Genomic DNA, 17,536 nt, shown 5'->3' with positions numbered 1-17,536 from the left:
AGTGGAAATGTCGCTGCATTGGAGTGCGTGAAGTCGTACTTAAGGCGTTAAAGTCAATCTAGTAGCTGCGTTGAAGAGTATGTTCGATTGATTGTTCAAACAGGTCGATCGAAAGGAAGCTGCTACTGGAATGCTCGATCGAACAGTCTCAGTGTCTGTTCGATCGATGGAGTTTCTAATGGAGATGCTCGATCGAACAGTCTCCCTGTCTGTTCGATCGAGAAGAATTAACGCAAGGAAGCTCGATCGAGAGCCCATTGTCACTCGATCGAGAAGGCTTATGTCGAGACTTTATTTATGTTATGTTATATTTATTATATCTTAGATAATAAGTTCTCTTATTATAAATAAGAGACCACCTAGACCTAAGAGAACATCAATTACATTTCTGTTACTCAAGTATCACGTTACAACGTTTTGGGCGGCGTTCTTCGCTTCTCCGTCGGATCCCTTTGTAATTTCTTCTCTTCTCTTAGACTTTAATTCTATTTAGTTTTATTCTCAATCCCCTTCTTAATGCCCTTAATTTCTCTTTGTTATTTATTTCTCTTATGCTAGTAGATCTTATTAATTCCCGTATTATGCCTCTTGATCTAGTTTATTCGTATATGACTGTTATTGTTAATTCGTTGGCCATGAGTAGCTAGTTTTCTTATGCTAAGACTATAGGGGATCCATAATTATGAAGGGAGAGTAATCGGTTTATTGGGTTAATGCTAGTATAGTCTTTGTTGATTAAATGCTACAATTAACTGTAACCGTCTAATTGAGTCGACGCAATTAGATCTTTAATTCTTAGTGATCCTTGACCTAGACCGAAAGGTTGGAAGAGGCGAGACTTGTAGCGAACAATAGAGTATTGCGGTGAGGGCGAAAGTTAAGTCGTTTACACTTTAGGGTGAATTAAGGACCGACAGTGACGTTCGCTACCCCTTAGACCGTATTTGCATTGACCTGAGACCTAGATTACTTGATCGGATGATTATGGTGAACCGTCTGTCTTAGCTATTCTCTTTATCTGTTTATTTCCTCCTTTTTGCTCTCTTCTCCTTATTCTCTTTAGTTTAGAAAATCACATTTAAACCCCCATTTCGTGACATCCCGACTGATCGAGTTAAATAGATAATTAGCAAAATAGCCTCCCCTGTGGAGATCGACCCTACTTTCGCTAGCTTCGTTAGTTGTTTTTAGGTTTATTTTTGGTACGAAACGACCGTATCAAATTTTGGCGCCGTTCTTGGGAGGCGACGCTTTTTTATATCTGTTTTAATTTTCTCTGTTTTTCGCCTCAAGGGAAGACTGAGTACCTTGAGGCCGTTCTAATCTTTTTCTTCAGTGCTGTTTTGATAGGTCTACAGGTCTATTAGTCAGTTTTTAGAGAAAGATTTTTGAAGGGAAGGCTTGAGTACCTTCGATTCTTTGCCAAGATGACGTCCGTTTCCCGACTTATTGCTCAGTTTGAAGCTCAAATGAAAAATCGCCAATTGGGAGAGGAAAGATTCTTGGGGTTGTGGTAATTACTATGATGTCGCTCCTCGACCACAACCGTTCTTTGCAACAAGGCTATCAATGACCTTGTTATTTGTCTCCACCGCAACCAACCCCTTCACCTGCTAGGAATGATGAGGTGGAAGAATCAAGTCAACAATAAATGCACTTGCACTACGGTGTCATAATTCTAGTGCGGAATTTGATAGCCGTATGAAGAAGCTAGAGGCTCGGTGTGATCAATTAATTACCGAGCAAGAGCAATGTGAGACGGTGTATGCTATCAACACCGACACCATTCCGTTTCATGAAGATACCCCGGAGGATGATTTAGACGAGTTTTTGGAATTAATACTTGCTGCGTGCAATGCAGACACTCGATCGAGTGAAAAATCAACTCGATCGAGTGAACTTCTTCATCCCATCACTCGATCGAACGTTGAAAGGGATCACCACGATCGAACGGACTCGGATCTTCGATCAATCAGCGATGGGAAGGAGAACCTCGATCGAAATGACCCACAAGGTCATTCGATCGAGCACGCCTGAAGAAGAAGTTCTGGATCGAACAGTCTCGTGGATCGTTCGATCGAGCAATATGAGTGAAGAAAGCTCTCGATTGAGTACTGTGATACCTCGATCGAATTGCCTTGCTATGGACAGCACTGATACGTCAATAATGCCTATTTCTAATGACGATAAAAAGGAACATATAGTCAAAGCCTATCCTATTCAAGTTCCTTTTCCACAAAGGTTGTTACCACACCGTGCATTCCTAGACCGTATCCGAGATCTTAATGTCGCTGATCACTACAAAGCGATGATTGACCAGGTACCCTCTTATTCTGAATTTATTGGTCAAATTAATTGGTCTAAGAGGGATATTAGTGATGTTAAGACGGTAATGAATGTTGCTATGACTGAAGAGTGCAGCGCACTTTTTCGAAATGGGACCCCGCCCAAAATGTCTAACCCAGGTCGTTTTTCTATACCATGTTCAATAGGGACCCATTCAATTGAAAATGCTTATTGTGACCTAGGAGCTAGTATTAGCGTTTTACCCTTGTCTCTTGCCTTGAAATTTGGGTTGACTAAGTTCACACGCGCTAAAACGACTGTTCAGCTAGCTGACCATTCTTATGTACGGGTCAAAGGAGCTTTACATGACGTACCTGTTAGGGTCGGGAATTTCTATATTCCCGCAGATTTCATTGTCTTAAACATACCCGAAGACCGCAATGTTCCCATTATTTTGGGACGACCATTTTTGTCCACTGCTGGCGCAATTATTGATGTCGGGGTTGGGACACTTACCTTCAGGTCGGAGGGGAGGACTTGGTTTTTACTAAGTCTGATGACCCTAGGGAACCTATGCACATCACGCCATGTGATGATGTCCCTCATGAAGAGTCCTTTGATATACCGTCTGATAGTCCTTCTGAGTCACATTTTATTGCTGCTTTTATGACGCCTCCGCCCTATTCTGGGAGCGAATTGGAGGAACGTGTCTTTGTTTCTCTTTCTACAGGTCTTGACAAGTTCAAAGACCCGGGAGGTGAGATGGGTGCTCTTAGCATGAAGTCGGGAACTGCCTGGATAGACGACCCAGGAGGAGGTGTTGATAAAGCTACACCGTCTAGGAAAAAGCTGCTTGATGAGGTGATAGATTGGGACCCGGATCCTGAGGGAAGCTGTTCTTCTTACATTGCCAAGCTGTGGAGGCCGGATGTCCGCTTGACGATTGCTGAAGCTACCGCGTCCAGTCAGAGGCCTAGTAGTAGGCCGATGATCTGTGCTGTTGGATGATGAGAAGAAGGTCGAGCTGGGACCTGTCTGAAGCTAGCGCTACCGGGAGGCAGCCCGGACTGTTTTATTGTACTTTTGTTGAACTATTTATTTTTCTTTAGCTTTACGTTGAACTTTAGACGCTGTTTTATGAACTTCCCATGTTTTTCCTTGCTTTAATTGCGTGTTTTGCAGGTCTAAGTACTCGATCGAGTGGTTTTCAGCTCGATCGAGCAATTTTTGAGGAAGTTTTCACTCGATCGAGTGATATTGTCCTCGATCGACCAAAACCAAAACCATGCTTACTCGATCGAGTGGTTTTCTACTCGATCGAGTCCTTCCAATGGACCAGTTCACTCGATCGACCAGTTCCAAGTGCTCGATCGAGTAGTTTTAACTCCCAGCTGATGTTTTCCGTTTATGGAGCTACTATTTGACTTTTTTTTACCTCCCATGTTCATGGTCGGTTTGGGGAGGTCACTCCTTATGACGTTTTGTAAGTTTTCCGACTCCACTTCTCCTTTTCTCTTCAGTTTGCATTTCTTTCCCTATTTTTGGTACAATGAGGGCATTGTACGGTTTGGTTTGGGGAGGTATGCATCCATATCTGTGTCTGCATGTTTTCTTGCATTTTTGCTTGCACGTTTATTATTATCGCATGCATTGTTGCTTTTAATTCCAAAAAAATCACATAAAATTAAAAAATTTTCATGTTTAATTTGAGTTTAAACGTTTGAACATTGACGCTGCTTTAAACCCTTACTTGAGCCTTGCATATTCTTGACATTTAGTTGGCATGATTATGTGCATAATCTACGAGTTTTTGTTTCTTTATTATCTGAACGAATAGACTTGATTCATTATGTCGGCAAGCTACATTACATTCTGAGGTTAGAGCTTTATAAACTGGTGACATTCATGACCGGTTTCATTTAGGATGTGAGTAGTACTCTCTTTAAGGCATGTAACATCAATTTGCATAAGCATGAGTCTAGTCTTCTTAATACCTGTATGCATTCGGGCTGTGGATGGTGACACATGTTAGGAGAGGCAGTTCCCTTTACTTCATTATACCCATGAACCTCACATAGCCAAATTGCCTTTTTGTCCTATTAACTACTTTCTAAAATACTTCCTACCCTAGCCGAGCTAGTGACGAGTAGTTAATGGAATGTTTTATTGCAATATGGTTGTTTTATCTGATTTCAGAAGATGGTGGAAGAATTGAAGGAAATAAAAGAATTGTTGAAGAAAAGAAAAAGAATTGAAAAAAAAAATGAAAAAAGAGAACGAAAAAAAAAACGAAACAAGAAAAGAAGAAAGAGAAAGAAAAAAAAAACATGTGAAAAAGAAATTGGATAATGATTTTCACTCCCATGTCTTATTTATATCTTATGGGGAGTTGACATTTTTTGGTGTTTCGTGAGCTTAGTGCATGGATTTGCACCGTTTCATCTTGTTATATTGAGTACGAAGTTGGGATGCAGTTTATATTTGGATCCGTTGTTGCTAGCCTGGCTATTAACCCCACATATCCAAATTCATTTTAGCCCCTTCTTACCCATTACCTCACTTACCCAAATGTAAGTCCTCGGCACGTGTCTTGGTCAATAGTATGGTTGGAATGCATATGTACGGTTGTAGAGACTTTATTCATGTTAATTGCATACATGTTCTTATAGGTCGAGTTAGGTGAGTGTCTTACTTCTTTCTATCTTTCACATATATACTCACCTTGTGCCTAATTTTGAGTGACGAGCGACCGTGAGAGTCCGAATCCTTTTAATCTTGCAAGGTCGACGGTTCAGTAAGTTCGAAACATTCATTTAACTCGTTTGCACTTCTCATTTGCCACTTTGTCAGTTATTGCATTCAATTGGTTTTAGTGGGTGATTTGTAGCTGATGCGTTGGTCCCGTTCCACTGTTGTTTCTTAGTTGCATTCATATTTGCTTGGAGACAAGCAAAGGTTTGGTTTGGGGAGATTTGATGCGTGTCTTTTCTATAAGGTTTTTACCTCATTTTTACACGCATTTCTGTACTATTTATGTAGCATCTAGCTACAAATACCCCCGAATATCCTACTTTGGTTCGCTTTATGTAATTTGCAGGAATTAACCGAAGAGGAGCTAAATCGAGCCTTTTACCGTCCGTTTTGCATGCATTTGGAGAAAGAGTAGATTTGAAGTGGAAATGTCGCTGCATTGGAGTGCGTGAAGTCGTACTTAAGGCGTTAAAGTCAATCTAGTAGCTGCGTTGAAGAGTATGTTCGATTGATTGTTCAAACAGGTCGATCGAAAGGAAGCTGCTACTGGAATGCTCGATCGAACAGTCTCAGTGTCTGTTCAATCGATGGAGTTTCTAATGGAGATGCTCGATCAAACAGTCTCCCTGTCTGTTCGATCGAGAAGAATTAACGCAAGGAAGCTCGATCGAGAGCCCATTGTCACTCGATCGAGAAGGCTTATGTCGAGACTTTATTTATGTTATTTTATATTTATTTTATCTTAGATAATAAGTTCTCTTATTATAAATAAGAGACCACCTAGACCTAAGAGAACATAAATTACATTTCATGTTACTCAGTATCACGTTACAACGTTTTGGGCGGCGTTCTTCGCTTCTCCGTCGGATCCCTTTGTAATTTATTCTCTTCTCTTAGACTTTAATTCTATTTAGTTTTATTCTCAATCCCCTTCTTAATGCCCTTAATTTCTCTACTGTTATTTATTTCTCTTATGCTAGTAGATCTTATTAATTCCCTTATTATGCCTCTTGATCTAGTTTATTCGTATATGACTGTTATTGTTAATTCGTTGGCCATGAGTAGCTAGTTTTCTTATGCTAAGACTATAGGGGATCAATAATTATGAAGGGAGAGTAATCGGTTTATTGGGTTAATGCTAGTATAGTCTTTGTTGATTAAATGCTACAATTAACTGTAACCGTCTAATTGAGTCGACGCAATTAGATCTTTAATTCTTAGTGATCCTTGACCTAGACCGAAAGGTTGGAAGAGGCGAGACTTGTAACGAACAATAGAGTATTGCAGTGAGGGCGAAAGTTAAGCTGTTTACACTTTAGGGTGAATTAAGGACCGACAGGTGACGTTCGCTACCCCTTAGACCGTATTTGCATTGACCTGAGACCTAGATTACTTGACCGGATGATTATGGTGAACCGTCTGTCTTAGCTATTCTCTTTATCTGTTTATTTCCTCCTTTTTGCTCTCTTCTCCTTATTCTCTTTAGTTTAGAAAATCACATTTAAACCCCATTTTCGTGACATCCCTGTGATCTGAGTTAAATAGATAATTAGCAAAATAGCCTCCCTGTGGAGATCGACCATACTTGCTGCTAGCTTCTGTTAGTTGTTTTTAGGTTTATTTTTGGTACAGAAACGACCGTATCAATTGACAACCCTTCATCAATCAATCAAGTTTCTTCTATTATTCTTTGCATTATTATTTTGGAATCTCCATAGGTATAATTCTCTTAATCCTTGCTTTAATAATTGTTAATCTTTCTTACTTGTTCATCATGTTTTACCTTGTTAATATGATTGACAACCTTGTTAGCATGTTAAACTTGATAATGAGTGAGTAATTTCTTAGCTAGGATTAGTGGGTAATTAGGGGAAAGCAACATGGGATTGATTCATGCTTAATCTAATATGTTTTCATAATTAAATTGCTTGCTTGTTGTGATGTCAACTTTATGCACATGTTATGTTTGATGAAATGCTAATCCTATGAATCCTTGCATTTACAACCATCTCTTATCTTTTCAACTTGACTTGTAAGATATAAACCAACTCGAGTCTTGTTAGACCATGCATAGAAGTTGAATAGGAGGAAAGTAAGTCGACTTGTAGGTGTTGTACAATCTAATCGATTCGGCTCCGAGACCCAACTCTTCCTATGAACCGTAAGACATAAACCAACTCGGTTCCTCCACCACATTAATTGCTTGCAACTTTATGAGCATGTTTGTATGTGAAGGAAAAGTAGATCTATATACTTACATATTCATATATGTTATAATTTAATTTGTCATAAAATTAAAGATTGATCTTATGCATGCAAACATTAAAACAAAATAAGGAAGAAACATTATTCTTACAATGTATTTTCGGTTCAAATGGGCACAAAAGAAATCTCCTTTTCTTTTGTTCTTGAGCTTTCCTTTTGGATGAACAAAGATCCAAGTGTAGGATCTCTTTCAAGGAATTACACCCAAAGCTAACTCTTAATAAAATTAATATTATAGAAACTAGTACAATATTAATCTTGTGAAAAATGACCCAAAAATATTATAATACACTTAATATTTTCGGTTTATTGGAGAGAAGGAGAAGAGAGATTTTTGTCTCTCTAGAAATCTTATTTTTGGATGAGTAAAGAATGAATTGATACATCAATAACAATATTGAGTATATGGTAAAAAGGAGAGGAAAAACCAATTGTTTTTGGCCTCTAGAAAACCGGGTGGGGTAGAGGGCAAAGGTGAGCCAATGCATGCATAAATTGTTCTTCACAATAAACAATAGGGTTGCATGGCTAGTGACTAGGGTAATCATTATGCCCTCCACTTATATAATCAACATATAATTAGCTTAATCCACACCTAATTTTCGGTCCATATGGATAATATGGAATCCATATTATTTTTGTCAATTGTCAAAATGTCACATGTCATATATAGCATAAATTTGTTGTGTATTTTTAACATATTAAAAATCAACGTATTATTTAAAAATACGTCACATACAAAAATCGACTTAGTAATTTCATAATTACTTATACCAAAATATTTTACCATTTATAAATCACAACAGATTGTATTTATAATAATTCATTCAATTTCAATTGTTTCTTTAAACAATAATTTCATCCGAGTAATGATACAATTCGATTACTCAGACCGTATCTCATTTAATCACATTTCAATATGATACGTAAATTTTACTTCCAAAATCGTCCGTCAATTTTCAAGTAATTTAATTAACTCGTAACGTTATACGATTAATTAAATAATCAATTAAGAGTGTTGCCCTATAGATATGACCTAGGGGGTCAACTGATCACCACCGTCACACGACAGTAATGTCAAACTCTAGTCAGCCAATCATTATCGATATATGTTGACCAATTGACAGTAAAAATTACTTCCCAATTGTATTCTTTAAAACGAGACTTAAACATGTGATCATCATGATCAACAGTCGTGATCGCATTATTGTCGGAGGACACATATTCCAACAATCTCCCACTTGTCCTCGACAAGTGTGCGTCACCAATTCTCTTGTCCTATTACTATCTCCCACTCAATGCAAGGTGTCTTTCAGGTCGTACTTGCAAGTGATCATATCGAGAGTGGTTTCCTCGATCTGGAGAATAACTGATTGACCGGAATTATCCACCATGGATACATTCCGAGCGTGGCCACGCATTTCCAGTTCATTACTCGTCGAGTGGCCTTGAGATATTTTTATAACCCTGACTAGGGGTGGACAATTCCTATTGCACTCATTCCCTTCGACTAGCCACAGGTATCATAACCCAAAATATGCCCATTTGACCCCATTTACGAAGGTCGTATTAACACAAATCAAAGTTAATCTGAAACTGTGCCATCTTAGGCGAATAGTCTTTAGTCAAAAGAATCGACTCATTTGAATACTATAGTAGCTCTCGCCACGACCAGGCTATATAAATTTGCCAGAACTCTATAAGCGGTCATAAGGCCCGACAAAATGTTCCTAACAGTCTGCCTATGTGATCGACTAGTCATCTCTCATGACTCTATGGCAATTGAACTTGCCATCAATCGCGTCCCACTCTAGTCACTTCGAGACGTCGCCTCATACAAGTGACTATGGGCAAATACTATGTTAATCCGTGTTCACTTTAACGGGGTTCAATTGTCACTACAACCCGTTTGGATGTAACAATGTATAAATTAAAGATAAAAGACAAATGTGATTGTGAACATGAACAAAAACAACACTTTTATTTCATTTCAAAATCTAACATAAACTTGGTACACGTTTAAGTCCCATGGACGTAACATGTCCATCATGCTTAGCCTGCGATAAAGGCTTGGTGAGCGGATCGGCTATGTTGTCATCCGTTCCAACCTTACAAATCGCAATTTCCTTTCTTTCAATAAAATCTCTTATTACATGATATTTTCTAAGTACATGTCTAGATCTATTACTAGACTTCGGCTCCTTAGCTTGGAAGATCGTCCCACTATTATCACAATAGAGAGTGATGGGATCATTGGCGGTAGGTACTACTTTTAGACCTTCCGTGAATTGCCTGATCCACACAGCCTTCCTTGGCGACCTCGATCTTTGCTATGTACTCGCCTCCGTTGTTGAATCATGCGGTTTCTGACTTCCTTGAAGCTTCTCCAGCTAACGGCACCACCATTGAGCATGAAAACAAAACCAGCTTGTGATTTCATGTCATCTCTATCTGTTTGAAAACTTGAGTCCGTGTATCCATTAACACGCAACTCAGTATCGCCTCCAAACACTAGGATAGAGTCCTTAGTTCTTCTTAAGTACTTAAGGATGTTCTTGACGGCAATCCAGTGACTCTCACCTGGGTTTCCTTGATATCTACTCGTCATACTCAAAGCATACGAGAAATCAGGACGTGTGCATATCATGGCGTACATGATTGATCTGACAGCGGAAGCGTAAGGGATCTCCTTCATGCGTTTAACATCATGGGGTTCGGAGGGAGATTGAGTCTTGCTCAATATCGTACCGGTTACCATAGGTACCAAACCCCTTTTGGATTTGTCCATGCTGAAACGTCGAAGAATCTTATCAACATAAGACTATTGACTTAGTGCCAATATCCTTTTGGATCTATCTCTATGGATCCGGATACCTAATATGCGTTGTGCTTCTCCTAAATCCTTCATTTGGTAGTTGTTACCTAACCACTTCTTAACAGAAGACAACATTGGAATATCATTTCCAATGAGTAGTATGTCATCAACATACAAGATTAGGAACACAACTTTGCTCCCACTAAATTTCATGTATAAACATGGTTCCTCAACACTTCGAGTGAAACCATTTTCCTTTATAACATGATTGAATCGATGATTCCAACTTCTAGATGCTTGCTTAAGACCATAAATGGATCTCTTAAGCTTGCACACTTTGTTAGGATTTTTAGAATCAACAAAACCTTCGGGTTGTATCATGTACACCTCCTCTTCTAAATGCCCATTTAGAAAAGCGGTTTTGACATCCATTTGCCATATTTCATAGTCATGAAATGCGGCAATCGCTAACAAAATCCGTATGGATCTTAGCATGGCTACGGGGGCGAAGGTCTCATCATAATGGAGACCTTGGACTTGGGTAAAATCCTTTGCCACTAGCCTAGCTTTGTAGACATCATTATGTCCTTCTATGCCATTTTTGACTTTGAATATCCATTTGCATTGAAGAGGTCTTGCCTCTTTAGGCAAATCTACCAAGTCCCAAACTTGGTTTTCAAGCATATAATCCATTTCGGACTTCATGGCTTCAAGCCATAACAAAGAATTAGGACTAGAGATTGCGGCCTTGTAGGTGGCGGGCTCGTCACTTTCCATAAATAACACATCGAGTGTTCCATCTTCCTCGATAAGTCCCACATATCGATCGGGATGGCGAATTACTCGACCCGTCCTTCTTATTGGAGGAGGTACAACCGCGTTAGACGACGAAGGAACTTCTTCTTGCGTCTCTACCTCGGTTTGTGGCTCTTGAACTTCGTCAAGTTCAAAATTTCTCCCACTCTGTCTCTTAGAAATAAACTCTCTTTCTAAGAAGACAGCCTCGCAAGACACAAACACTTTGTTATCTTGAGGTTTGTAGAAGTAGTATCCTCGAGAGGTCGAGGGGTAACCTACAAAGATGCATTTTTCGGATCTTGGGGCAAGCTTGTTGTCGTTCTTAGTTTTGACGTAAGCATCACATCCCCAAATCTTCATATAGGATATATTGGGGATCTTTCCCGTCCACATCTCACATGGAGTCTTTTCGGTGGACTTTGTGGGACTATTGTTCAAAGATCGAATTGCGGTTTGAATCGCAGATCCCCAAAACGAGTTCGGTAACTCGGTTTGACTCATCATGGATCGAACCATATCAAGTAGGGTTCGATTCCTCCTTTCGGCAACACCATTGAGTTGTGGTGTTCCGGGTGGAGAAAGTTGTGATATAATACCACAACCTTTCAAGTGTGAATCAAATTCAAGGCTAAGGTATTCACCACCACGATCGGATCGTAGTGCCTTAATCCTTTTGTTCAATTGGTTCTCTACTTCGTTTTGAAATTCTTTGAATTTTCCAAACGCTTCACTCTTATGCTTCATTAAATAGACATACCCATGTCTACTCAAGTAATCGGTGAAAGTTATAAAGTAGTCATAATTTCTACGAGCGGTGATACTCATTGGTCCACATACATCGGTGTGTATGAGTCCCAATAGTTCACTAGCTCGTGTCCCTTTACCACTAAAAGGATTACGAGTCATTTTGCCAAGTAGGCAATATTCGCATGTACCAAATGATTGATAATCAAATGGTGTAATCACATTAGTCGAAATTAATCTTTTGATGCGATTCTCGTTTATGTGACCTAATCGACAATGCCAAATGAACGCTTCACTTGGGTCACTTGTTTTGAGTTTCTTTGATTGAATGTTATAAATATCATTTGTCGGATTTGAGGTCTCTAAAATGTAAATGCCATTGATAGAGGAAGCTTGGCCTATAACCAAGTCGTTCCTAGAAATAGTACAACGATTGTTCTTAATGACAAAACAAAAACCGTCCATGTCTAGCGTGGCGATTGAAATAATGTTTTTAGAGAGCGTAGGCACATAAAAACAATTATGTAAATACAACTCAAATCCGTTAGGCAAAGCTAAAACATAAGTTCCTTTGGATTCGGCCGCTACTCGAGCTCCATTTCCAAGGCGTAGATCCACATCTCCCTTGCTAAGCCTCTCCACACCTCTTAAACCCTGTAAATGATTACAAAGGTGAGAACCACAACCGGTATCTAGTACCCATGTCGTAGTGGAAGTATAATTTATATCAATAACATAAATTTCTTTAGGAATTTTACCTTTCGGAGTGATGATTCCTTCCCTTATATTTCGCAAATATACGGGACAATTCCTAAGCCAATGTCCCATGCCATAGCAATAATGGCACTCATCATTAACTTGCTTGAAGTTTCTTATTTTCTTTCCCTTCTTCTTGAACCTTTTGCCCTTGGAAGCAAGAACTTGATTGCTTGAGCTCCCACTAGCTTTGGCATCTTTATCTTCCAGAGACAAAGACCCTACAGATTGTATGAGGTAGTCTTCCTGAGACGGACTCATACGAGGTCTAGTAGTAGTGGGTGGTTTAGAAGAGGTGATGAAGTTAAGGTTTCCATCCGAACCTATCCCAAAATGAAGTTCTCTAGTGGTGTCGAAATCATTGTTGGAGCAAACGTCGTCAAAAACATTGTGGTAAGACTCAATGGTAATCGGTGCGGTAGCATTTGATGGATTCATTGTAATAAACTACAAATATGGAGGAAAAGGAAATATTAACATTTATCGTTTTAAATAATACTTGTAAATTAACAAGATATGAGCATTTATATAGTGACCTCTACCCAACTATAATAAATGATTCCAAGACCCAAATTCATATCGACTTAGGCACGGTAGGGCCGATACATCCTTTATCAATATAACTCGGTGGATTAACGTTTAATCGATTCTACTTTTAGAACTCTTGGTCGATAATATTACACTAACAATTTTCTTTAGCCCAAAACACATTCGACAAGGGCACGGTAGGGCCGATACATCCCTTATCAAAAACTTTTGTTGAGTTCAATCCAAATTTCGAATAAATGTGTCCATGATCCAAATCCATATCAACTTGGGCACGGTAGGGCAGATTCATCCCTTATCAACATGAATTTGGTGGATTAACATTCATCACCCACTTCCCCTACGTAACAAGGTTTGTACCCCGGTAGGGCCGAGTGCACTCCCTCGCGAAATAGGTTTTCATGGTTTCTACTATTTGGTAAGGCTATGTCTCAATTAATTGTTTTAGCGAGAGGTCATGTCAATTTATTATCTATCACGTTTTAAGTGAACTAAAGCGGTGAACTACGATAATTCTAATTGACACGGTCGATAAATTCGATAAAATGACAATGCATGTTTAGTTATGGCGATTTAGCGATGCATGTGACATATAAATAAAATGCAAGCATAAAATAAATAAATCCTAGTATGGCCTTCCTAAAATAAAAAAAAACTATTTAACTATTACATATTTGGAAACCAACTCCATTGGTCCCTTGAACTTCGGTTGTGGCACGCATCTCGAGGTAACACCGTTTTTATGTATCGCCATCTTGAAGAAATCCGTCTTTGGGAACTCCGAGATGAAATAAATTACATAGCAATTTACATAATTTCCTATTATACATTTGTAACTAAAATAAAAATAAATCTATTAAATTACAAAACGGTGATACGAGATCACAATAAAATTACAACCGAATCGATATTCCCATACATTTAAGGAAATACCAATTAAAATCTAAGGCCATACTAAGTAAAATTACATAATTCAAAATTACATAAATTAAAATTATGACAATCATAAAGAAAATGCAGCATTATAATATGTATGAACATGCTCAATTTTATGCTAAATCGCCTTTAATTAGCCAATATCGTATATTACTCGGTTTTTACGGATTTGCGTGATTTCAACATTTTACAATCACAAAAATTGCATAAATTCATATTTATGCATAAGTTAATTACCCTAACCTCTTAGGACTCAAAATTTAGTCTTCACTAATAATTTGACCATAATTAACTCATATTTATAAAATTGTTCATTAATGGACTAAAAATTACAAAAATAAGCTATAAACTTCAAATAAATCACAAAATTTCAAATAAATTCAAACTTTGAAATTTAAACTCAAGAAGATTCTGGAAAAATACCATGACACTCATAATGTTCAAAAACTTAGGTTAAAAATTTCGACATTTTTCCGGAAAAACAATGTTGCGGTTTATTGGTTTTTAACAAAATAATTATAAAAACATGAGAAAAAATTATATTCATTAACTTTTCAATTTTAGATCTGAAAAAGATAATAAAATGCAACATTTTATGTTTTTCCTAAGTCATAGATAATGTTTTATTAATATTTCACTAATAATGTCACTATTTATGCTATTTTTCTTCAAAAATCCATAAATCATGCAAAAAGACTTCACTATAGCCCATTATTTTACACACATCTTGTAAAATTGCATGTGACAACATACTAAATTTCTATGACCAGATTCGAAATTTATCTCATATTAACCTATTTTTCACCTAAATCCGAATTTAATAATGAAAAATCCATTTTTCGAGCATAACAAGTCCGAAAATTATGAAAATTTACAGGTTATCTCAAAATAAAATATGTGACAACATATCCAAAAATCACTGGAAAATTCGAAGTATAGCAAATTTTAGACCGAAAATGACATTTTTACTCATAAAATCATATTTAAATGCCATTATTGTAAAAATGAACAATAAAAATCTGTAAATTTAACCAAAATATCCTAAAACATTTTAGGATCAGAAATTTTAACATGCATGGATTAATTCCGTGATATCTCATAATAACACAAATTTTACAAGTTTTATATGTTATTCTTATAACTCGGAAAAACTTTTAACCGATTTGCATGCAAACAACCATGGCTCTTGATACTGATTGAAGGAAAAGTAGATCTATATACTTACATATTCATATATGTTATAATTTAATTTGTCATAAAATTAAAGATTGATCTTATGCATGCAAACATTAAAACAAAATAAGGAAGAAACATTATTCTTACAATGTATTTTCGGTTCAAATGGGCACAAAAGAAATCTCCTTTTCTTTTGTTCTTGAGCTTTCCTTTTGGATGAACAAAGATCCAAGTGTAGGATCTCTCCCAAGGAATTACACCCAAAGCTAACTCTTAATAAAATTAATATTATAGAAACTAGTACAATATTAATCTTGTGAAAAATGACCCAAAAATATTATAATACACTTAATATTTTCGATTTATTGGAGAGAAGGAGAAGAGAGATTTTTGTCTCTCTAGAAATCTTATTTTTGGATGAGTAAAGAATGAATTGATACATCAATAACAATATTGAGTATATGGTAAAAAGGGGAGGAAAAACCAATTGTTTTTGGCCTCTAGAAAACCGGGTGGGGAAGAGGGCAAAGGGGAGCCAATGCATGCATAAATTGTTCTTCACAATAAACAATAGGGTTGCATGGCTAGTGACTAGGGTAATCATTATTGAAGATTATTGGGTTATTATTGGAGGATTGATGATGCGTGTCTTTTCTATAAGGTTTTTACCTCATTTTTACACGCATTTCTGTACTATTTATGTAGCATCTAGCTACAAATACCCCCGAATATCCTACTTTGGTTCGCTTTATGTAATTTGCAGGAATTAACCGAAGAGGAGCTAAATCGAGCCTTTTACCGTCCGTTTTCATGCATTTGGAGAAAGAGTAGATTTGAAGTGGAAATGTCGCTGCATTGGAGTGCGTGAAGTCGTACTTAAGGCGTTAAAGCCAATCTAGTAGCTGCGTTGAAGAGTATGTTCGATTGATTGTTCAAACAGGTCGATCGAAAGGAAGCTGCTACTGGAATGCTCGATCGAACAGTCTCAGTGTCTGTTCGATCGATGGAGTTTCTAATGGAGATGCTCGATCGAACAGTCTCCCTGTCTGTTCGATCGAGAAGAATTAACGCAAGGAAGCTCGATCGAGAGCCCATTGTCACTCGATCGAGAAGGCTTATGTCGAGACTTTATTTATGTTATGTTATATTTATTTTATCTTAGATAATAAGTTCTCTTATTATAAATAAGAGACCACCTAGACCTAAGAGAACATCAATTACATTTCCTGTTACTCAGTATCACGTTACAACGTTTTGGGCGGCGTTCTTCGCTTCTCCGTCGGATCCCTTTGTAATTTCTTCTCTTCTCTTAGACTTTAATTCTATTTAGTTTTATTCTCAATCCCCTTCTTAATGCCCTTAATTTCTCTACTGTTATTTATTTCTCTTATGCTAGTAGATCTTATTAATTCCCTTATTATGCCTCTTGATCTAGTTTATTCGTATATGACTGTTATTGTTAATTCGTTGGCCATGAGTAGCTAGTTTTCTTATGCTAAGACTATAGGGGATCCATAATTATGAAGGGAGGGTAATCGGTTTATTAGGTTAATGCTAGTATAGTCTTTGTTGATTAAATGCTACAATTAACTGTAACCGTCTAATTGAGTCGACGCAATTAGATCTTTAATTCTTAGTGATCCTTGACCTAGACCGAAAGGTTGGAAGAGGCGAGACTTGTAGCGAACAATAGAGTATTGCAGTGAGGGCGAAAGTTAAGCTGTTTACACTTTAGGGTGAATTAAGGACCGACAGGTGACGTTCGCTACCCCTTAGACCGTATTTGCATTGACCTGAGACCTAGATTACTTGACCGGATGATTATGGTGAACCGTCTGTCTTAGCTATTCTCTTTATCTGTTTATTTCCTCCTTTTTGCTCTCTTCTCCTTATTCTCTTTAGTTTAGAAAATCACATTTAAACCCCATTTCTCGTGACATCCTGACAGTGATCGAGTTAAATAGATAATTAGCAAAATAGCCTCCTGTGGAGATAGACCCTACTTGTCGCTAGCTTCGTTAGTTGTTTTTAGGTTTATTTTTGGTACGTAAACGACAGTATCAAATTTTGGCGCCGTTTCGGGAGGCGACGCTTTTATCCTTTTAATTTTCTCTGTTTTTCGCCTCAAGGGAAGACCGAGTACCTTGAGGCCGTTCTAATCTTTTTCTTTGATCTTTGTTTTGATAGGTCTACAGGTCTATTAGTCAGTTTTTAGAGAAAGATTTTTGAAGGGAAGGCTTGAGTACCTTCGATTCTTTGCCAAGATGACGTCCGTTTCCCGACTTATTGCTCAGTTTGAAGCTCAAACTGAAAAATCTGCCAATTGGGAGAGGAAAGATTTTTGGGGTTGTGGTAATTACTATGATGTCGCTCCTCGACCACAACCATTGCTGCAACAAGGCTATCAACAGCCTTGTTATTTGTCTCCACCGCAACCAACCCATTCACCTGCTAGGAATGATG

This window comes from Silene latifolia, chromosome 8 (assembly GCF_048544455.1).
Source record: "Silene latifolia isolate original U9 population chromosome 8, ASM4854445v1, whole genome shotgun sequence".
Taxonomy (NCBI): domain Eukaryota; kingdom Viridiplantae; phylum Streptophyta; class Magnoliopsida; order Caryophyllales; family Caryophyllaceae; genus Silene; species Silene latifolia.
Note: the sequence above shows the minus strand (reverse complement) of the source record.